The sequence below is a fragment of the Sinocyclocheilus rhinocerous genome, unplaced genomic scaffold (genome assembly GCF_001515625.1).
Source record: "Sinocyclocheilus rhinocerous isolate Xijiao unplaced genomic scaffold, SAMN03320098_v1.1 scaffold433, whole genome shotgun sequence".
In the NCBI taxonomy this organism is placed as follows: Eukaryota; Metazoa; Chordata; class Actinopteri; order Cypriniformes; family Cyprinidae; genus Sinocyclocheilus; species Sinocyclocheilus rhinocerous.
In genome coordinates, this window is record NW_015627897.1 from 481026 (window position 1) to 487479 (window position 6454).

The following is a 6454-nucleotide window of genomic DNA, read 5'->3' on the forward strand; positions in this document are numbered from 1 at the left end:
ACTGTGACTTGACTTGATTCATGAAGATCAACCGTGACTTGACTAGACTCATGAAGATCAACTGTGACTTGGCTTGATTCATAAAGATCAGCGGTGTCTTGGCTTGACTCAGGATTGGCAGCTGTGACATAACGGGGCACTGTTGTGTCCAACATTTTGCGATCAGGCTCCGCTGTCACCGCCCTTTTGTGAGTGTGCTTTAGTGCGGCCGCCATTACACGAGTGAGTGCAGGCTCGCATTCCACCGAGATATCCACAGTGAATGCTGAACCAACAGAAAACAGAGCATAATCCATAAAATCACTTAGAGAAGAACGGGGACCCTCACTGATTAATTGTGTCTTTAAAGGTTCATTGATACCCTCACAAAAAAAGTCTAACAGTACACAGTCCGGCAGATCTGAATAATGAGCAATGGCTAAATACTCTTGAATATAGCCTTCCAGCGATCGTGTGCCCTGTCTAAGGGCTAACAATATTCTTGCCGTATCCATACCTCGCCAATGTCCATTCGAGAAGCCGGGCATGGGTCAAACAATGGCAAAGAGGTATATAGAGGGCAAGACAAAAGAGTAATCCAAAACGGGCGTGGTCGATCGGCGGCTAACAATATCCTGAGGGTGAAGCAAACGGGTAATCCAATACAAGCAATAGTCCAAGTGAGGTGCAAACAATATCCAAAAAATCCTAAAAATACTCGGCCTTGAATGGTGGTGTGAGACTGATTTATATAGTGTGTGTTATTGGTAGCAGCTGTGTGTGATTGGTTTCAGGTGAGCTTGTGATTAGTGCAATGGAGCATGGGAAATGTAGTCCAGGGTGATGTGTAACAGTCTGTGTGGTGTGTGAGTCAATATAATGGGAGGGCGACCTCTGGTGGCAAGTGGACGGAAGTTCATGGACAGGATTCGTGACACTGTGATGCAACGCTGAATTTTCAGCATCATTGTCTTCAGTGTCACATGATCCTTCTGAAATCATTTTAACTTACTAACCCCAAATTATATAAATATACATTTATATGTAAAGGGAGGCATGGGTAATAAAAAATAAATTAAAAAAAATTGCTTACTTTTTTCTTTTTCTTTATAATTTCAATTACAATTTCTTAAGGATAAGAAAAAAAAATCTCAGCTAATGCTGTGAACTATATGTGGAGCCCCATTACAGCAATTTTTGTATTAATTTAAATCTAATTACAAAACTATGTTTCTACTCCAATTTTTTGTTGAAATATAATCATTAACACAGTGGCTGTCATAACTTGTTTCCATGACAAATTTATTTAAACATACATTAAATAATTAAGACATTACTAACAGGTTAAATTAAAATACAATGCATATAGAGGCTGATATAGTGCACATATTTAACGAAATGCTCTTTTCTAGACTTCATTTCTTTAGTGAACAAACAAGCTGTGGATACAATTGTGGAAGCTCTGCGACATATTGTTTACAAGCCGTTTTACTGATGTCTTTCCATGGTTGAAACACAAATTTTCTCAAGCGACAGCTGAAAACTCACCTCGTTTCTTTCATCTTTCTCTGTCTAGCTTGAACTTATTCGAACAATGCTTGAAACTTGGTATGACGAGCACTTCCTGTGTCTATTTGCCTCTTTAAGATAAATCGCTTGATGTATTCCCCAATTGTAAGTCGCTTTGGATAAAAGCGTCTGCTAAATGAATAAATGTAAATGTAAATATTTTAATGATTACATGAGACATGAGATGTTCATTTATGTTTATTTTGTGTTATAACTTGTAGTAAAGAGGAAGGGATGATCGTGTTCACTCAAGCTCAGTGTTGCCATTTGAACTGAGTGTATCGGTGTCAAAATGGCATTTATTGTTTGAATTTTGCCAATAAATATACATATATACACACACACACGTGTGCAGTTCCTCACCTCTCTCTCAGGTCATCCAGGCAGCGTTGTAGATGCACTTCCCCTGCAGTGACCAGCACATGCTCTCCGGTCTCCTGAATCAACACTTCGGCACATGGGTTGGCCTGGTTCAGTAACCTCATCCCACGCACCAGCTTCGGCATCTCACCTACACACACACACACACACATTTTTGTGGGGTTGTCAATGTGATGCAGCTTTGTTAAGAGGTTGATGAAGGACAGAGCAGCATAAACCATATCGACCCGACTGTAAACCCACAGTCCACGTGTCAGTGCACAAAACACTGTTATTCTTTTCACAAACAGAGAGTGTTTTAAAAAATAAAGTACCCCCCCCCCCCAAAAAAAAAACCTTTAAGGTTCAAAGAGTCATAGAGGCTCATAAAAATTAATTCTGACTGTTTGGGGTGCAACAATCTAACATTATAAGTAGACCTCAGGGGGGAAGATAAAAAATGTATGATATAACCCTTTAAAACAGCATCTCATTCTCTCCCAAAAGTGCTGTCTGACATCAAAGTAAGTTTCTGTTCATAATGTAGTGACAGCAGTAACATTAGGACTATGAGCACTTCAAATAAAGAGAGTTTTCACCAGCAATGGCCTCTCCTGACCCGGAGGCAAGCTGAAGTTACGGTTATGAAACTAAAAACCCTGAAACAGTGCTCTGGGACGGCGATCGCCCTCACAATGAGCTCTTGTGTTTGTGTGTGATCGCGCAATCCAGATCAGACAGTTCTTTGCTGTGCTAAACTGGGAAACATTTAACTTCCTCATTACAGCTGTGCTCTTGACTAATGCGTCCCACATGAGCGAGTGTGATGCTTTGAGACGGACAGGGTTTCCATGCCCTCTCTGACACTGCTAATGAGAATCACAACACCACCACTGAGTGAACCTGGAGACGTCACCATTAAAACACCTTTTTGAGGGATATTTGCATGTTAGAGACTCATGAGATGTGACGATTTAATCTGTACGCTCATGCATCTTTTTTATGGTTAGTCATTGCTGTGTATCAGTGAGACTTAGTGAGCTGCCTACGTCGGCAGTATATTAAGGCATCATAGGTATGCTAAATAATGCAAAAGCTGTTGCAAAAGACAGACAGCATAATAATGATGCCTTGTAAGATACCTCATTTTGGGAAGATTGTAAGGTAGTATTGCACGTATCTTTCACAGAGAAGTCAATTCCATAATGTACTAAATTTGTTATTAAAAAAAAACACCTAGAACATGGCACTTGCAACAACAGGATCATGGGTTTTAATCTCTTGGAATCCAGACAACTGAAAAAATTAATCAATAATAATAATTACATGAAATCTAGTCTTGAATTACATGCATGTGCTTTAGATAAAAGCAAAAAAAAAAAATCTTTTATTCAGCAAGGACACATTAAATTGATCAAAAGTGATGGTGGACTTTTTGCACTGTTACAAAAATGTCTATTTCAAATAAATGCTGTTCTTTCTATTCATCAAAAAATCTTTAAAAAAACAGTATCACGGTTTTCACAAAAATATTACACAGCTAAACTGTTTATAACATTGATGATAATAAGACATGTTTCATGAGCAGCAAATCAGCATATGAAAATAATTTTAATGTGAACACTGAAGGCTGGAGTAATGATGCTGAAAATTCAGCTTTGCATCACAGGAATAAATTACATTTTAAACATATATTCAAATATCAAATAAAAAACAGTTATTTGAAATATTTTTACTGTATTTTATTTATTAAATGTAAAATGTATTAAAATAGAAAACAGCTATTTTATTTATTTATTTACTGTATATATATATATATATATATATATATATATATATATAAATGTAGCCTTGGAATGAGAACATGAACACAGTAGATGTGTGTATACAAATATACACACACACACACTATATACCATAATGCATAGATAAATATAAATAAAATAATTTTTTATACCAAAAAGCATAGATATACAGTTCAAATTCATTAAAAGAAAGTTTATCCAACATTAGTATGTGCTCTGTATAGTTAGGCTTATCATTTTGCACGTTTTGTAACAGAATCATCACAGACACTTGGAAAAAGATACTAAGTTTACTAAATATATACCCTAAAAGTTTATATTACATTGAGAAGCACGACTAGCTCCAGGGCAGAGAAAAAATAACTCTTCTGAACAGCTTGTTCATTTTTACTACTGAGTCATCGTGATGATTCAATACACTCTTCTTTGCTTTTTGCTTATCAGCTATTTTTGCTTTATGTGTCCAGCAGTGTACTGCAATGCTTTACCTGTTGCAGCACAATGAAAAATTATACTCAAGATGTGTTTAATGCGTTCTGTGTGTGTCTGGTTTTGCTCATCAACACGTACTTGGATGTTTGGGCTCGACTGCTATTCTGACGATGGGCGTAGCTTCAAAGTTGAGTGGCGTGAAGGGCGGGCAGGCCGGAGATGTTGAGATGGTTGCCGATTTGAGAATGAATTCCCCCATTCCACCAATACCTGCAGAGATACAAACAACATTAACAAAGCTGCATTCAAAAGACCAGTCAAACGGTATCAAATAACAGAATTTTAAACCTCGGGGCTCCAATAATGTTCCATAAAAAGATTTTTTTTTTTTTTTTTACATTAAACGTTATTATTTATACAACGGCTGCCTCTTTTAACAATGGCCCCTGTGTGCGCCCGTTTAGGTGGGAGGTTGTGTGAGTAAGAGTGTAAGCATGTGTTTGTGCACGTTGTGATGGAAAAAGAAAAACACACTTTGGAGAACTCTGACATTTGCAATAACAGACATGATTGCAGGGCTGTGATGGAAATGGAGAACCCAAAATTCGGCTGGTGATATGACATCTGGCCTAGGGAAGCATTCCAAAAAAGTGTGCTTAGTTGTGAAAGGAATATAAATATTTATTTGCTAGAAAATAAATAGAACAAGTAGTCAAGTGGTTCATGTTTTTTCAAACGCATCCTTTAATAAACCAAACAAAATTTCAACAACATAAAAAAGCTTATCATCAGTATTGTTCAACACAAAATTATCATGCTGCCTGTAATGATATTCATTGTGATATTGATATGTATTAAATAATTATAAGTAATTTCAATGGAGTTAAAAAATATGACTATATTAAAAAGTGTAATATATTAGTAATTAAATGTATTAAAAATATTTAAAAAGAAAATTAAAACGTTTATACATTTATACACCTATTTGAAAAAATACACTGTGAACTTAATATAACGCAAATACTTATAAGGCAAATACTTTACTGCAATGCTTTACCTGTTGCAGCACAATGAAAAATTATACTCAAGATGTGTTTAATGCGTTCTGTGTGTGTCTGGTTTTGCTCATCAACACGTACTTGGATGTTTGGGCTCGACTGCTACTCTGACGATGGGCGTAGCTTCAAAGTTGAGTGGCGTGAAGGGCGGGCAGGCCGGAGATGTTGAGATGGTTGCCGATTTGAGAATGAATTCCCCCATTCCACCAATACCTGCAGAGATACAAACAACATTAACAAAGCTGCATTCAAAAGACCAGTCAAACGGTATCAAATAACAGAATTTTAAACCTCAGGGCTCCAATAATGTTCCATAAAAATATATATATTTTTTTTTTACATTAAACGTTATTATTTATACAACGGCTGCCTCTTTTAACAATGGCCCCTGTGTGCGCCCGTTTAGGTGGGAGGTTGTGTGAGTAAGAGTGTAAGCATGTGTTTGTGCACGTTGTGATGGAAAAAGAAAAACACACTTTGGAGAACTCTGACATTTGCAATAACAGACATGATTGCAGGGCTGTGATGGAAATGGAGAACCCAAAATTCGGCTGGTGATATGACATCTGGCCTAGGGAAGCATTCCAAAAAAGTGTGCTTAGTTGTGAAAGGAATATAAATATTTATTTGCTAGAAAATAAATAGAACAAGTAGTCAAGTGGTTCATGTTTTTTCAAACGCATCCTTTAATAAACCAAACAAAATTTCAACAACATAAAAAAGCTTATCATCAGTATTGTTCAACACAAAATTATCATGCTGCCTGTAATGATATTCATTGTGATATTGATATGTATTAAATAATTATAAGTAATTTCAATGGAGTTAAAAAATATGACTATATTAAAAAGTGTAATATATTAGTAATTAAATGTATTAAAAATATTTTAAAAGAAAATTAAAACGTTTATAGATTTATACACCTATTTGAAAAAATGTGAAGAAAAAAGTTACACTGTGAACTTAATATAAGGCAAATACTTTCCAAAAGGCAACGTTTTCAAATAAAAAAAATAAATAAAATAAAATAAAATAAAATTTAACACACTTCTTACATTTACCACCAAAAAACAAAACAAAAACCAACACTTTTTCAGGAACGACTGACAGGCAGAAATCGGAGGAGATGCATTCATATTAGGGCTGCACGATAAATCGCATGCGATATTTAACGCGCATCTTGTCAGTAAAGCCATTCTGTAATCAGCGGTAAATCTCCATCACCTGCGGGCTTTCACATTGAGCAGCATT

The 6454-nt window shown here is 36.0% G+C and overlaps 1 pseudogene; it reads right to left on the bottom strand.

Moving 5' to 3' along the window:
* LOC107737011 (elongation factor-like GTPase 1) overlaps nucleotides 1-6454 on the bottom strand; it is a 157178-nt pseudogene that overhangs the window by 44061 nt on the left and 106663 nt on the right.